The sequence below is a fragment of the Acromyrmex echinatior genome, chromosome 4 (assembly GCF_024713525.1).
Source record: "Acromyrmex echinatior isolate Ae372 chromosome 4, ASM2471352v2, whole genome shotgun sequence".
Taxonomy (NCBI): Eukaryota; Metazoa; Arthropoda; class Insecta; order Hymenoptera; family Formicidae; genus Acromyrmex; species Acromyrmex echinatior.
Window position 1 is genome coordinate 10,345,791 of NC_141855.1, and position 17,611 is coordinate 10,363,401.

The 17,611-nt window shown below is 36.3% G+C and overlaps 1 protein-coding gene and 1 long non-coding RNA gene across 8 annotated transcripts in view; one reads left to right on the top strand and one right to left on the bottom strand.

Moving 5' to 3' along the window:
- The window catches only part of LOC105152365 (uncharacterized), a 41,286-nt gene extending 25,729 nt beyond the window's left edge, over positions 1-15,557 (top strand). The window contains exons 1-3 of one of the 4 annotated variants that reach the window (XR_846941.2): positions 1,584-4,363; positions 13,509-13,639; positions 14,401-15,557. This is a non-coding gene — a long non-coding RNA (uncharacterized LOC105152365). The other 3 variants (XR_015544980.1, XR_015544981.1, XR_015544982.1) reach the window with 3 other exon arrangements.
- siz (Brefeldin-resistant Arf-GEF family protein schizo) overlaps positions 1-17,611 on the bottom strand; it is a 57,004-nt gene that overhangs the window by 24,820 nt on the left and 14,573 nt on the right. The window contains exon 1 of one of the 4 annotated variants that reach the window (XM_011066607.2): positions 15,564-16,669. The exons of the other annotated variants lie outside the window; for them this stretch is intronic. The gene's annotated coding sequence lies outside the window, so the exon portion shown is untranslated. Of the gene's footprint in view, positions 1-15,563; positions 16,670-17,611 lie in introns of those variants that run through there. 4 annotated transcript variants of the gene reach the window in all.

A 17,611-nucleotide genomic window follows, 5' to 3' on the forward strand; every position in this document is an offset into this window, starting at 1 on the left:
TAAGAATTTATAAATATATAGATATATCGAGTAGGTAAATTTTTAAGAGATTGTTGTTTTAATATTTTCACTTTTTATCCCGTATTTTATTTGCCAATCAAAAAAATAACTTCTACACCTTTTATAGATGATGTGATATTTGTGCCTCATTATTCCTCATTTCATTAACAGAATCTGATATTTTTAACATGTATAATACATAATGAATTGTCTGAGATTCTTAACATACTTATTTAAAGTTAAGCTCCTGGAACATTTTATTTTCTCTTAATTTCTCTTTTTGATTTTATTTTCTTCTTGCAGTTTTAATTTAACGTACTGGTATACAAAAAATTTTTAATTACATTCTTAAAGAAATGTATCCTGATTTCTTCTGTTTTTTCATATTATTATACAATAAATCTTTATATTCTGTATACAAAACACATTTTTTAAACATTTATTTTAGTTTATAATGTTATTGAGAAGATATTAATTTTAGATCAATATTTAGACTCAATCTAAAATAAATATTTTTTCAACATATATACATATATATTGAGAAAATATTTATTTAGAAAAAAAAAAAATATATATATATAAGAAAAATCTATCTTATATTTGAATCTTGTGAAAATTCTAAGAATGAAAGGATATATAATAAGCTACGGATATTCTCTTTCGTCCGTTCTCTTATATAACTTTGACGTCCTTATCATTATTCGTGATTATTCCTTAACAACAGAAGATTATATGAAATGAGCATGAAATTCTTTTCCCGTTTATATTGTTCTCACGGCCTTAGCATTCTTATCTAGTGTTCTTAATCGACGTTTTAAACGAAACTCTTTCCTCTTTTTCATCGTCGCGTAGTCGACAGCGTGCGATTTTCAGAATGCAGTCGAGTGTAAATACCGTCGTGAAAGCCGTAGCGACCGACTGAGAGACAAGTAACTCGCGCTGCTTTGCTCCCCTCCATCGTCGTGATTTTCCGCATGTATAACGCGAGGAAGAGAGCAGAGCGACTTAATAGATGCCTCTCGATCCTTTGATCTTTGTCTCATTGATTCGATGACCTTCTTTAAATACCGAGATCACGGTCAGTGCGCGACTTTCGCAACTGAAGACCGGCTCTTGCCGCCGCAGCGTGGACAGCTAATTTTTTTTCCTCCTCGTCGTTATTGTATTCTATTGTGTAACTTTCCACAACACCTTGCCTCGTAAGAGGGGTTTATGCCAATCGCATAAACGACGCACCGCGGCACACCGTCAATTTTACCGCGCGATGATTCAGCGTGCTTTTTAAGGCGCACCGATACGGTAACTGCCGATAAGGCGCACACGGCTACACACGGCATACACGTCTTTCATTTATTTCACTGACATCATATCCCGTAAGCAAGTTCCGCCTGGTTAGTCGTAGAGACTGCGACGGGAGCATCGTGGTAGGAATTACAAAGATTCGCTCCGTTGTTGTTCCGCCTCGTCGCTGCGAATCATGTATCGCGCACGTCTTATCGTATCACCCGCAAAAACGCATTTCCCGTATCTCCATTACGCGCGTTATCGCGAGGGAGGATCAGGGAGTCGCTCACTTGTCACTGCACGTCGTCTTCGAGTATCACGGTCGATTTGATAAATCACCACGGACGTAAGAATACAAAATCTTTTCCTCCTACGATCGATGGCGAACGAGCGGAGAAACGGTGAAACGTTTGCGAGAGGCACGCGTCCGCTCGCTCGCTCGCTCGCTCGCTTCGCTCTATCGCGATCCTTCGCGGTTTCAGCTTGACTGAGCCAGCCAGCCAGTCGACGGCGGGCTGGATGTTCACGTCGAAACCGTCGAGTGGTGATACCCCACCTCGCGCTCGGCCTCCGTTGCTGATAGACACAACGTGACGTGACGTGACGACGACGACGACGACGGCGGCGGCGATGGGTTCGTTCCTCGCGGACGATCACGACTAGAAACCCAGACGATGTGCGTTCCGCGTGTCGTTTGCGATTTTGTTTGACCACGAAACCGATGGATGAAATTCTTGCACGACGAAATCTGGCGACGAACGGAACCTGGGACGCGTACACCGGGATTAGATGTCGTAATTTGTAATTAGCGATTTAATCCTCCGTCTGCAATCGTATTTTTACTCCCTTTGTCTCTGCAATTCAGATTTTTTAAATATCAAAACTTTCATTTAATAAAAATTAAAGTTTGAGCAAAAAATGAGGAAAAAATAGAAATTTATTTAAAAAGTCATTCTCTCTTAACAAGGGAACCGGATTCCAGCGTTTATTTCGGAAAAATTTGAGAATGAAATTTGGCTCGTACCAAAAAAGATGTAAACTGCAAATAGTTATCTTTTTATCTACTGGTGTAGATAAAATCTACTTTTATCTACTCTTTCTCTTCGCAGAAAGAAAAATACATGTCTCTGAGATATATTTTTTACATTAACCGGATCGTTACTTCTGAAACTTATTACCTCGAGTTCAATTTTATTTTGATTAGTATCGTTGCAAATCGAATTACAGCTTTCGATAGATTTTATTCCTATCACGCGACCCGATATTTCGACTTGCAAAACACAGCGACGTTTTCTCATTAGCTTTCTCGTCGAGATGGCCAACCGAGAAACTTTCACTCATTGTTACTAACGTTACGCTTCGATTCGCGATCGCGTTTCGATGCTATTCAATTGCGATTTGACTATTGTCACTGATTGGTTCCATCGCACGTGTGTAACGAGGGAAACATAGTTCGAAAGAGGAAAAAACAACTCTTTCGTGCTCCTTTAATTACGCAATAAATAAAAATGCCTTCGATATAAGCAACGGAAATTATAAATTATCTCGCAACCGGAATTCGCTATTTTGCCTGCTCGATCCAGACAGATATCAGAGTTTCACTGTAACACTCGTACGACGTTGTTCATTCTCCCATAATTATTCGACGTAGATATCATGACGAGATGTTATTGAACGAAAATACCGATAACCGACTTTTCACTTCCGTGTAATTTATACCGCAGAATTTTTGTTCATTAAAAAATGCTGGAAGATAAAATACATTTCGGATAGCGGTTTTAGATGTAAATTATACGTATAAAACTGCATGACGTTATTTTTAGCAGAAGTGATAAAACCAGCAGATATTTATCGATTTTTTGTAATAAATATTTGCGCAAATATTTACGATGTTACAAAAAATTTATGTCATAGAACAAATTAATTTCTTTTTATAACATATCGCATCCGTGTAAACCATTTATGTAAACAAGAAAATATTGACACTCGATATCAATAGTGATTTTATCTATCACTGCAAAGATTTTTATAAATTTAACACAAAATAAGAATTTCATAACGATATAAGGAAATCTTACATTTCTTATTATGATTTGCGATCATCAACTATATTTATCTAAACTTTAGTCATTGTTTTTTATAACTTTTTATTTTATTCATTAGTTCAATATTTTTTTATATAACTACTGAATGTAATACAATAAAAATTTCATCATATCATACGATGTTATATTTCTTATGAAATTATGATGATATTAAGACTATTACGAAATCAGCAATAAAAAATTTAGTGAAACTTTGCCTCAATATAATCTTCAATCGAGCTCTCTTTCGTGTGATTAAAAGAAACGTACAATCATCATTTCTTCATCGATGTATCATAAACAGCCGCTCCAACGCACGTTGCTTATGTTAAAACATTAAGGAACGTTTTGTTAAGTGCGAAAAGTGGTTTATGTCACGTTTCAAGATATACTCGATTTCGCACAGGACGAACACTTTTCACGTTTGCAAAACAAAAGAATATAAAAAATCCAAAAATTCATTCTCTGAAAATTTTTCAATTTTTTAAATTTTAATTTTTAACTTTCTACTGTTTTGAAAACGAAAAAATTGTACATATATAATTGTAGCATAAAATATATATTTTTTATTAAAATATAAATTCATAATAATTTAAAATATAAATTCATGAATAATATTATTCATTAGAATGCAAACAATTACGATTGTTTTTAGTATTATATAAATTAGCACTTCCTTTCTTTTTAAATCCCAAAAATGATATATAGGACTTGCTCTTCTTGTCCCCTCCTATGATTTGGACTTATTGCTGTCTGCTTCCGAAGCGAATAATTCTTGACACAGTGTCGCGCGGTTGTCGCTTTATATAACGAGTATCGATTAGCTCGTACCAGGCGGAGACGGTCTGTCATTACACAAGAAGGGGAGAGAAAGAGAGAGAGAAAAAGAGGGAGATAGAAAAGAGAGACAATATCAGAGATATTCCGGAAAATGAAGAAGCAAAGACAGCAGACGAGTCAGCATGCATATGAAGAAGAATCGAGGAAGGTCGAAGGTAAGGAGAGGCCGGGAACGAAAGAGATCGCGTTCGACTTTCGCTTTAAAGCGGAGTGTCTTCAACATGCCAAGAGCACACGCTCGTCGGTTACCAGCGCGACCAGCAGGATATAGTCGTGTCTGAATTGCATTTATGCTCGGGTAACTTGCTCGAAATGTTAAGATGCACCGCGTTGAAACGGTAACGAGAGGATTAAATGCACACCGACGCGATGCGGTGCATCCATTATTATTATGAAGAAGCGTGAACAAAAAACCTGGGAATACATAAGATGGTTCATTGAAATCCCGCAGGGTTTAGCACGTTTTATTTATTAAAGTGTACTATTGTAATTAAAATAAATCATTTAACACCTTAGCAATTACATATAATTAATTGTAATCAAGTTAATTATACTAAATAATATAATTATTATAATACAATTTTAATAAAAGTTGTTTATTTAATTTTAATATAAAATTAATTAAAATCAATTTAATGAATTATTTTAATATAATTGTTACAATTTTCTTTGTTCGATCTCACTGCTTCTCTCGTATACATCACATTCTAATCCAAATCTCTCGAAATAATTTTTCCTTCGTCTTTTAATTCCCGCAAGTCTTCGGTACATTGTTATCGAAGATACTGCGGAATGTGAATAATCCAAACATATATCGCAATTTGGACACAACAATGGAGGTAGATATTAATTGAATGACACATTAAATTATAGCAAACAAGTCATTGCCATAAATTAAGATGCGTTGAGATAAGGAGTCGGATTTAATGATCGTAAATTTGCGGGTTGCTCTCTGCCAGTGAACTTGCCGCACGAAATCAGTATTTAGGACTATGGCACAGGAAACTACTCTCACCGAAGTAATCCTCTTCCTCACTGTCGATCTCGCACCGCCGTGGACTCTCGGAACAGGCACTTAATACAAGCACTTAACCGGTCCAGCGAGAATCAGTTTTCGTCTGCGACTTCATGATCGTGATGAGCGTAAACATCGTACGTTGTAACTTTATGTTTTAATGCATTCGCAAATATCTCAAATTTATTTTTTACTCTTTATTTTTATAACAAGAACGGCGACGTTTGAAGGCTCGAAAGTTTCATAGGTTGTCCAAGGTCCAGGTAGGAAATAAACAACTAATCGTAATGATTCGTTTATAAAAGTAATCTGTCATGTACTCGTGATTCATGTGCCACAGGTTATCTACGCTTAAGGTAATATTCCGTTGCATTCAATCTTTGCTCGCGCACAGAGTCCGTACAAACTGTGGAAATAAGGCGTTATTAATCAAATCGCGAAAACGGTTTTGATATTCATTCGCAGCCCCCATAGTGTTGATAATCAATTTCCTTTGCAGTGCGCGATCAAATAAACGTAGGAAGTTCAAGTACCGGTGTAGATGGATGGAAATCGAGGTCGACTACTGGTATGTACGAAGTCGACTGGAAGCAGAAATACATCATTCATCTAAAGCAACTAGCTCGTCCACAGTAGCGAAGAAATTTATCGGCCCAAAGGCAGACGAGATTAAGGCCCGGTTGCACCAACGTTACTTTGATTTTAAAACTCACTCACTCACTTACTCTCTCTCTCTCTCTCTCTCTCTCTCTCTCTCTCTCTCCTCTCTATCTATCTATCTATCTATCTATCTATCTATCTCGTTTTAAAGCCGAAAAAGAAATGGAGTCAAAGAGAGTTTTAAGCCTCGTTTAAAATCAATGTTGGTACAAGCGGGCCTTAACCCTATATTTTTGTGTACATAGACCACACACTGAGTTTCTTGGATCCATTTTTAACTTCAGTAAAAATGCGAATTTTTCAAAAAATATTTTTCCATAAGAATGCAAGATACATAGAATTATGAAATTTAAATAATTGAAATCTGCTAAATTATCAAATATAAATGTTTATATAGGAGATACTTGAAAAACGTGTGTTTGTTGATTAGAAAATTAAATTTTTCTTACAGACTTATATGTATAATCTTAAATTAGACTGGCTAAGAGAAAGGGATTATAACGATTCATGAAGTGACTGAATGATAATGTACTATTAGAGTTTTTCTACCGAAGGTGAAAAATCAAATATTACATTATGGCCCTATTCAAAGATGGAAAAAAAATCTAATACTATATTATCGCCTTATGACTTGATGAAGCATCACGAATCACACAAACCCGTTCGAGTAGGTGAAAGTTATGATAGCACAAATTTCTTCCGACTTTTTTGTTTATTGATTTTATTCGCCGCTCAACTAACCACATCCAGGATGTTAAACCGCGCAATTTTTATTATTTTTCCCATTAAACACAAGATCGAATGAAGTGAATTATCAACTTTCTTCTAATATACCGCCTATTTACGACGTGTAAGAGTGTTATCAAAGTTATAAACGGATGAGGACTTCCAATTTTCTTATTTTCCGTGTACACCATGAAAATGTCAACATTAATTATGTTAAACATATAATTATTCTTGAAGCATCGAACCACGGAAAGTGGTGCTCGTCGCCTTCGCATACTTCTGTCTGATGTGAAAATATTCTCAAAGCTGGCCCCAAGTCAACGACGCTTTTAGCTCTTTCCAGCCGACCCGCTCAGTATTTTCTCTTTTGATATTGAAATAGACCACTCACTGTTGTTGTACGCGCATCGTTGCTCCGCGAAGTAATTAAATAATAATAATAATAATAATATTAATAATAATCTATTAACTCAACAATAAGAAATAGAAGTAATAGCCATAAAGCTAGATCTTTAGTGCTTAAATAATTCAATCTGAATTACTATATATATATACGTATTATATACATACTATATACATACGTATATTTGTAGTCATTCGAATTGCACGCTGGAATTGATTTTTTTCGGACTTATAAACGTATTACTACTACAGTAGTTTTAGTAATATCACGAATTAAATTGATAAGCAATTTTAATAATTTGAGCTCAATCAGACACCTTATTAAAAAGATATTAATATGCTGAAAAACTAAATAAATTTATGGCGAAAAATATTATCTCGACCGGGAATCAATTTCTTATTATTGAGTTTTCAAATGTATGGTCCACTAAGATTGTTTTTGTTAATAATCTGTTAAATTATGCGAGTTGGATTTCTAGGCTTCCAATCATTCTTCAATCAAAAATTATAACTTTTTGATTATAATACAATAAGTTGCAAGTTTTTAAAATGCTTATGATACCATTGTTGAATTTATGATCAATTATCTAATGAGATATTAATATTTTAGTTTCAGCTTTTTGCGATTGCGTTTCAAGTTCGATAAACTGAATTTCGCGCAATTTATAAAACTGAAAAATATATTTGCAAAAATTTGTATAAATATATATTATCGAACACCAAAATTCGCGACCAAAAATAGAATTATGTATTTTAATTAATTTATTCTTACACACATCAATTTCTATTTATTAATTAAGTAATTAAAGTGTATGATAATGAAAAATACAGTTATGTGAATACGAAATTAATCCACGCTGACGCTTCAGCACAAATATCGAGAAAAATCTTATAAGGATAACAAGATTTTCTCAAGTGCGTTTTGTACTGCTACACCTCACTTTTTTTACGTGGTCCACTTAACTCGTGGACCATGAACATATTCAGATGCAGCGCGCTTACAAATCAGCATTAACAGACAGATTATTCATGTCTATCCACGCAAACATGCTCGACGTAACTGGCGAGATAAACCGTAGGACTGTTTTTCTTTGAAAAAACTGAACACGGGAAATGTGCGCGTGTACGCGTAACACGACGAAAAAGCCGTAAGATCTTCCGACCCGCGATTTGCCGCGACTATTGTTCTCGGCGAATTACAAGCAGTATCGCTATCGCTTTTTCAGGAAGTGGACTGTCTCACTTTCTGCTATATTATGCACTTCCTACCGACACAATGGCGGTTACGATGAGCCCGGGTATAAAGAGCGATTCCCATGGCGTTTAATATCTCTCGTTACTATGCTCGGAAGTCCTTTAAATACGCGTAATGTCGTTTATGAAGTGTATCGTAGCTCCGGTAGCTCGATCAAATTATTTATAATTACTTTACTATTAAAGTTACGAGTCTCTTCAACTCTTGAACTAACGTTAATTCTCAAGATAAACTTCAAATTCTCTTAACCAAGGTAAAGCTTCTTGAAAAAATTAAAAATTGTTTGATTTATTAATGCTTTACATGCGTCTAATACAGAGCTTTTTACCGATAACGAAATCGAACCCTGTTTTGAAGTAAAACCGATTTTCGATATAGAGTGCCAAGGAGTCGCCGATCATTTTTCGATCAGTCCGCGTAATGTTCGCGTATAAAATAATCCGGTATTTCCAGTAATTCCAGTATCTTTTGACATGGACCGTTTTAATGTCGCGACTATTCATACGGTAATATTTGTGCAGTTATGAGACGCCGATTTTTCGGAAACTCAAGACTCCTCCAGGCGGGTTGTTTCACTTTTTTCGGTTTTTTTTTGCCACCGCGATAAACTATACAATAATGCAACATTACGACGCACTGCATTCGACAAACGGACACATGGAAGGGAAGGAGGAACGACCTTGTCTATAATAGTGTGATAGTTATGGGCTGACCTAGTCTGAGCGTACCATTCACCGATGTAGTCACTTATAGTTGTACCTTAAGGCGCGCTTACGCCGATCGCCGCCGCGAGGATCTCCGCCCCGGAATTGTTGCACATCGATAACATCACAAGATACGCAACATCCGTTAACAGTGTTGCGTCGAGGACCTATTCTTTGCGGTTTTTTTTTTTAACAACGGATTTCTTGACCAACTTGAATTCGACGAAATTTAAACGTTGACTTATAACTTTCGAGTAATTACGCGCATTGATGCTAATTCTTAGTAATTAGAATGGCAAATAGATAATTTCGTAGGAAGCTAACGCCAACACACGCGCGTTGTGATAACTTCTAATTATGAAGCTAATCACGTGAACTGAAACTTTCTATCGCAACTAAATTTGCGCGAACTTGACATGAAAATTTCAATATCTCGATCCGTGACGTTTTATTATGCATAATTATCAATGTGATATTAACGAAGCATTTATATATAATTATATCGATCTTTACAAACAGAATTGAATAGCAATCTTGCAATAATACATATTCCAGTATATTATATGGATATATTTACTAAAAATTAAAATTTCAATATGGCTGCCAATTTTGCTTTCACTTCACATTTCACACTCACTCGCGCGTATCTAAACGTACTCGAAATGCTAAATATGTAAAAGTCTGTACCTGTAACGGCGAGCCCTCCTTAAACACACAATTTTTAGAAAACACATCGATTACACCAAACGCTAAGCATACGACCGAAAAATGCCAAACGTATCGCGTATCGTACGGCAATGGTCGTGAAACTCGTGAACAATAGATACTTCGCGAAACGAAGTTGCATATCATTATCTTATCTCTTGTATGGTTACGATACAATCGCATACATGAAAGAGACGTGGCGACCGAATGGATTTTTCGGCCAATCATTTATACAAACTCAATCAATCTGTAGAATGAAATGAAAATAATATATCTATTTATAGAACTAATGACATTTAATTATTGTCAATAACATCAACAATCTTAATCTTCCTTTATATAAATTTATGTTGAAAAGAAATATGATTGATATATAAATGCTATTTATAGATGAACATTTGTTGATAGAGGTACTTTTAATATTCTCAGAAAATTATGACATACTACAGCGCGATTGATAGTAACACAGAAAGAGAATGCTCTAATTATCAATAACGTCACGTGATTTTATTTGTCCTTCATATAAAGCATCGCACTAATCATAAGGAAAAATGGTTTCAGTCAAATTGACGTTTTGATTCAAATTGATATTTTGTAGTTTTGTTTTATAAGATGCTAATCCAAAATCTCCATAGGCACAACCATAAAAAATGAACAGACATTTTTGAAACATTAAAAGTTGTTATTTTGAATCATGCATAGATATATGATTATATGTGTTTAATTATATACAAAAAAATGCTTATACAGTCAAAAGAATTGTCCACTGCAAAGATTAGATCCTTTTCTGATTAGATCCAAAATAGTAACTTTCAAATGATGCTACAGCACAATTTGAATTTTATAAAATTGTACTTTGTTAATTGTGCTTTAAAAATGTCTGTTCATTTTTTATCGGTTGTGTCTATGAAGATTTTTGACCAGCATCTCATAAGCTACAAAACAATCACAATTTCAAACGATTTGACTGAAATCACTTTCTCTTATGGTTAATGCAGAGTCTTTTATGTCAAACAGACGGAAAAGAGATTGATATCAACGCTGTTTATGAGTGAACATTCCTTTTGTAGCTACATATATTTTTAAAATTCTCAGAAAATGGAAACTTAGATTACGGTATACTACAGCACGGTTGATAACGATAAGCCCAACGTTTTCAGCCGATTACGCCCACAGGTTTCCTCCCACTGTTCGGTGCAATCCGAGTTGTTATCGCGCGAACGAAGATTCCGGAACAATACTTTCCCCAAAGCACGACTACATTTATTTTTATCTCTCTGTCACCGAACCGTTATCGGCCACTCTACGATGGCAACGAAGCGAGCAATCAACGATAGATCATGTAACGAACACCATATCATGCGTGCGTATACCGTGACGATGTGCGTGACGTATATGGCGACCACATGGGGATGTATATCCTCCTCGTCGAAGCCATAAAGTCCAAACCGATCGATATGTTCCGAAAGCTCCACACCCATAAAGCGCCTCGCATATCCGGTGTCTTAACTTGCGCGCGAACGTAAGCGATACAAAAGAAAAACGTCAAAAAAAAAAGAAGAAGAAAGAAGAGAACAAACGCAATGCGAGTATCGGCGACAATAAATTTTCTGGCCTCTCAACGTGCGCTCGTTCTATTTCGCACGCTGAAGCGAAAATTTCACGTTATCGTTAAATATTCTACGTGCGTTGTGGTCAGTCATGGGTAACCACCCATCAGTCTGATTTATTCCCGCGAATTTCTGCCATTCTAGAAATTCAGAATTCGGGGTGATTGGTCGTGATCGTGTATTAACGCGAGATACCCGTCAAATCTTGTCAAATCGAGAAATTTCAGCTGTGAATAAATAGCAAATGTCCACGGCTGTCGTTAATTAGATGAGTCATTTCGATCGAAATTAGCAAAACGTGACGGAATAAGGGCACGTAAGACCGCCGCGCCGGGTCGTTATTAAAGAGGGTTGCTGCCAGCCACCACCACCAATCGGAGGTAATGGTGAATGATTCAGAAGGGTGGAATCGTAGGGTGCGTAGGGGTCGACGAAACAAACAGCAAAAATCAATAGCACAGTAACCGAAACAACGCCGGTTGCCGAGACCGTCGTCCTTCTATTATCTTCAGACTCAGTTTTTTATTTTCTGATTAACTTGTGATTTAGATTTAGATCTTTTTTATTTACTAATTAAGTTATGGTTAGGCTTAATCTGATGAAAACGTAAACATTTTCCTATCTGTAGTTAATTATTAAACTGATGCTTTTGTAGTAAACAACTTTTAAAGTCATCACTACAAAATCATTATAGTTTTGTGATTATATAATCATAGCTAGAAAATCACAATTTTTACATTATTGTCAAGTTAAGTGAGATTAAGTCTAAACTATAAGTTAAATTAATCAGATAAAACTGGACTACATTTAACTTGATGATAATGTAAAAATTACGTTCTCTTAACTATGATTAATCACTAAATTGAAGTTTTGTACTTTAAAAGTTACTCGCTACAAAAAAATTTATTAGTTTAATAATTAACCGTAGCTAGACAAATACAATTTTTATATCATCATCAAGTTAAATCTAATCGCAATGCAGAAAATGAAGACTAAGGTCCGATTCATACTTGTATTATTTCCAACAGGAGAGAAAAATTCGGATTCATTGCGCTTCATCAATCTTGTAGCTTCTTCTCGGAGATATTTTAAAGTTTAATTCAAGAGCGAATCGTCGGATTATCAAAGAGCCGTTTCTATCGCGAGTAACGAAATGCACAGACATGCACGCCATATTCCGGAAAATCCGAAGGTACTTATATTGACATTGGCCCTTTTTCACGACAATCCAATTATTTTATCCAATCGTGCTGGAACTTCGGGGCACCGGAGAACTGGCACGGACTCAAGTTTCACTCGGCGAGCAGTTCCGTAGAGAGGCACTTACAAAAGATTTGTCACTTAGATTTCGTTAAAACGAGCAGCAGCTCGATTGAATTATGGTTGATTTTATTTCCTCACGCTCGAGATTTTTCTTCCGGCAGCGAAAGAATCTCGTCGTTCATTCTATATTTAAACCCATTTTTTTTTTCAATATTTATTTTAAGCCGAAGAACGAAACGAATACATCGGCAACGTGCGATGTTGATTGTCTTGGAAAGTTATAGAATTATGGTTGATTTTATTTCCTCACGCTCGAGATTTTTCTTCCGGCAGCGAAAGAATCTCGTCGTTCATTCTATATTTAAATCAATTTTTTTTTTCAATATTTATTTTAAGCCGAAGAACGAAACGAATACATCGGCAACGTGCGATGTTGATCGTCTTGGAAAGTTCATGTATATTAATACGTGATAAATGAGTCAAGTAGCAGAAACACCGGCGGATGCACAGACAATTTGGCAATATGGCGACGGCAAATGGTCGCGTGACCATTTGTGGTTCACGCTCGACCCACGTAGAGACTCGCCTTGATCGGCCGTTCCCTGGGTGCTGATCTTACCCACGTGCCCGTAAAACACGTAGGAGTAAATAATGTCGTTAAACTATAATGTAATCCACCTTAAGATACGCGCGCGTAATAAGCGAACTCGAGAGAAAAAAGTATATAATTTTAATGAGCCATCAAATGAAATATACGATTTCTCATGGAAACGCGTAGAAAGTACGCGTTCTATCTCTTCACAGAACGCCGCCCACTTGAGCAGAACGAGAATCTCATGTAAAATTCCGTGGTGTATCGACAGTGATTTTAACGCGTTCGTCATAATCCATGATAAAGCCTCTGTGCGAAACGCACTTGGCAACGTGTGCGCGTGTAATAAATCATGTGCTCTTCCGCAGATGGCTTTTTACGAGATGGAAAAAAAGCAATCAAGATTAATTCTATCTCGAATGTTGCAAATATCGAGCGATTGGAAACATCGGAATATCAGAGCAGACGAAGCGAACATACGATAAAGTAAATGTCCCATGTATCTACATATCCGGACACTTACACAAAATTTATATCATATTTAAGATTAATAATAATTTAAATGGATAAATATCTTTCACAATAAATAAAATTACTTGTAGATTTGATATAATTCTTATTAATATCTGATTATTAATATATTCTTATAGAGATGCTTATTAGTATCAGTTATTAAATTGCTTGTCAATTTGATAAAAGTGACATTACTATACTCTGGTTCTTCTCATGATTACGTTTCAAAATCAACAAAGATTTCGACGCGCAATTTACAGAATCAGATATGTATATAAACTTCACATAGAAATATTTAAGGATTATTTTATCTTGCTGGGGTCAAAAAATCGAACAAAATTTTTTTTGTATAATTTGATAGCTCCAAGTGTGTATATATTGTGTGTATATATATTGAAACCTTAACGTTGCAAATATAGGAGTAAATAATAAAAATAAGTAAACTTGAAACTTTAAACGCGTTTTTCTCGAAACTACATTTTTCGATCTAAGGAATAGAGCAAAAACTATTAAACATATCGCTTTAAAATTTTCCACGACTGTAGAATATATTTTTTCTATTAGATAAACTAACAATTATATCAATATCAATGATACTTTTTTTATCGCAAAAATAATAGCACAATTTAAGGTAAAAAAATCAAACTTTTTTTCAAATAACCGCCATTTTGTTAATTTTTATCTAAAGTCAATTATCATAGTCTATCCAGAGACATTCTTTCTAAATCGTTTTTTGAATTCTTTCAGATGACTGATACAGTACTTCCGTTCTGGCGCCATGTTCAAGTCGGAGAAGCTTCTTTTCCAAAACTTCATATAGACTAAAGCATAAACACAAGACTGCTGGATCAATGAGCATCTAGCATAATGTCGCCATATTGATTTACATAAGATGCTCATTGATTTAGCGGTCTTATATTATACTCTGTTATGCATTTCATGTGTGAAGCTCTTAACACATTCTTCATAAATTTAAAATTAAAGAGAAAAATATAACAAATAACATGTGAAAAAACAATGAAGTATATATATATATATCTCCATTACTTTTCTCAAAAAAAATTTCCAAAAATCGCCTTTTTTCAAGTCACAAAGTAGAATGAATTCTTAAGTAGTAAAAACTTCGTTTTGACCAAATACTTTAATTATATAATATTTATTCTTATCGGTCCAAACTTGTATCATATTGTTAAGCAAATAAAGTTTTATATAAAACATCCGGACATAGGTACATGTCCGATCGCTTTCCGAGATTGCTGGGAACGCTGGGATGTTTACTTTAACAAGCTGGCATATCTCGGAGCCACGAAGGGAAATGACGCGAATAAACCTTCGTTCGTCGCCAACAATCTCTACGGGAAAGGCGATATAACGTGAAAAATGTGCAAGATTGTCATTTGCGAAATAAGGTCACCGTGTTACATGCACGCCGCATAATTGCAACACAGTGCACGTGGCGGAGTCGGTTCGCGTATACGTCGATTTTATCCGTAGTTGCACGAGCCTCCGTCGGTTTAGTACTTTACATTCCAACCGCAAGGTCGCACCACCATTCACAAACCGCTCTGGAACGTTACCGTGCAAATCCGCATCTGCATCTCTAGGCTCTCTAGCCGCACGGCGCACTCCCGTGGTGCGTGCATGCGTGCGTTGCGTGCATTGCGTGCGTTGCGTGGGCGACGAGGGTGCGCTCACAGCCTGAATGGCTATTTATTTTCCCAGATATGCGTATCGCTAACGCGCGATTAACATCAGCATGCAGCTCGCGGAAAATCAAGCGTAAATAAATCGCTCGATGAGGGACAATAATGAATGGCGAAAATATCAGAGATTAAGGGAGGCTCGTAAATAATCGTGAGAGAACGGAAGATTATTAATATTACATTATAAACTCTCGTGAATATATCTACCTGTGACGAGAGGCACTATCGCTCGGAAGCGTCGGGGCAACTTTCGATCGCGAGATCGAAGTCTATCGTGCTGTGGAAGGGACTATGACGCACAGTCGTTGCACTCGTTATGTCACACACGTATACGGGGGGGTATGATGGTGGGCACGCGCGTGTCGCGTGTGCAACCGTATATATAGACGCGTATGAACATTCGCGCGCTCACGAGACAATCGGACGACCAGAGTCAAAGTACAAATTTCGCCTTCGGAGAAATGGAAGAAAAAATTAGAGGCGAGGGGGAGGGAGAGGAGGGGATGAAGGGCAAAGGGGGTGAAGACGCCGCGTCGTCGGCGTCGTTTTTTCGCGGTGCGCGTGAATGGGGAAAGTGCGACGTGAATCGTTAGAGATGTACTGGCGGAGACGAGATATAAAAGGGACGCGAGAAGGCGTCGGGACGCCCGGCGTTCGCCGAGTCTGCGCCGTCACGACGACGTCCCTTTGTCCCCACGAATCCTCTCATCTAGCTTCTTCTCTTTCCTTCTTTCTCTTTCCTCAGCCCTTTCTGCCTTTCTCCCTCCTCTTCCTTGTACGTTCGCGGTCTTTCTCGCATCGCGACGCCGACGTCCGCGTCGATCTATTGCTCTCTTTCCGTACGAGAGAGCTACGCCTCCTGCACGAGATGAAAACGGTAGACCTTCTCCCCCCCCTCCCCGCCGCATCCCTCACGAGGCACGTTGTCACCCCTGAAAGGCTCCCGGGCGCATTAATTGCTAGCTAGACGATCCTATCGGGGTGAATTGTAAGACCAATCACGGTGTTCATCGAGCACAAAAGCGAGAATCGGAAAAGCACATAGATTCGATGAATCCTTTACCTTCAATACTACATTGCGAAAAGCTACGACAAAGAATCGAAAAGCGACAGAGGCATGAGAAAACGCAGATCGCATGGTAGAGATAAAAATGTAAACCGTACATCACGCGTATAAAAATTTTGCATAATTCGCGTATTCTTTGCAGAGCGACGCGAATTTGAGAATTTTGTTCGCTACATTTCCATGAAAAAAAAAAAAAGAAAAAAGAAAGAGATCGACAATCCTCGACATTTGCGTGACCAAGGACATTAAAGTACTCGCGTAATTACAACGTCGCTATGGAGAGGACACTCTACCCTTCTCACGACCTTTTTCTCCCTCGTCCGTTTCAACCCTGTACAATTCTCAAATTCAAAAGCAACCGCGTCATTTCTGGTGCAACTACAGTAATTTCTGTTCATGTTGAATAAAGGCAAATGAATTGTTAGTTGCTAGAGATAAATGCGGCACTGAGAAACGCCAAGCTGACGTAAACAGAAAATAGAGATAACACGAAGTATTAAAATATCAAAAGCTCAAAGAATATATTTGATTGTACTGAAGTTGGTTTAAACAAAAAAAAAATATTAATTTTCAAGTATTCAACATAAACGAAAAATGAATGATTAAGTAAATAACATTAAATTAAAATCGACCATAAAATATTCAACACAAATAAGTGAAGAAATCCATATCTGATCTTGCTGCCTATTTTTGTATAAATTTTACAATTTCCAATTCAAACAAACTGGATTATTTGTCGATTATTTGTCGATCTTGAAATGCAATTCTAAATGGAAGATGAGAGTACATATCACAAGTTAAATTGACAAGCAATTTAACATTATTGATGTTAATGAGCGTCTTTAGAACCTTATAAAATTTTTATTATATAAAAGGGATATGGCCTTCTTTATATGTAAATAAACTTTTTATATATAAATTAAATCTTATTAGTCAAACAAATATTAAATTATACAAAATTTTTGTTGACCTACTTCATGAATATAATAACATTTATACAATATTTTTATGTAATAAAAATTATGGACGTTGAATGTTCGATATTAACAAACTTCTTACAATGTTGTTAACGAAACGAAGCAGATCACAGGAAAATATCGATTTTGTAGTATGTTAATGAAACTGCAAGAATTGTTCTACGCGTTCCATTCAACAACTTTGCTCAACTTGCAGATAGAAATCTTTCAAC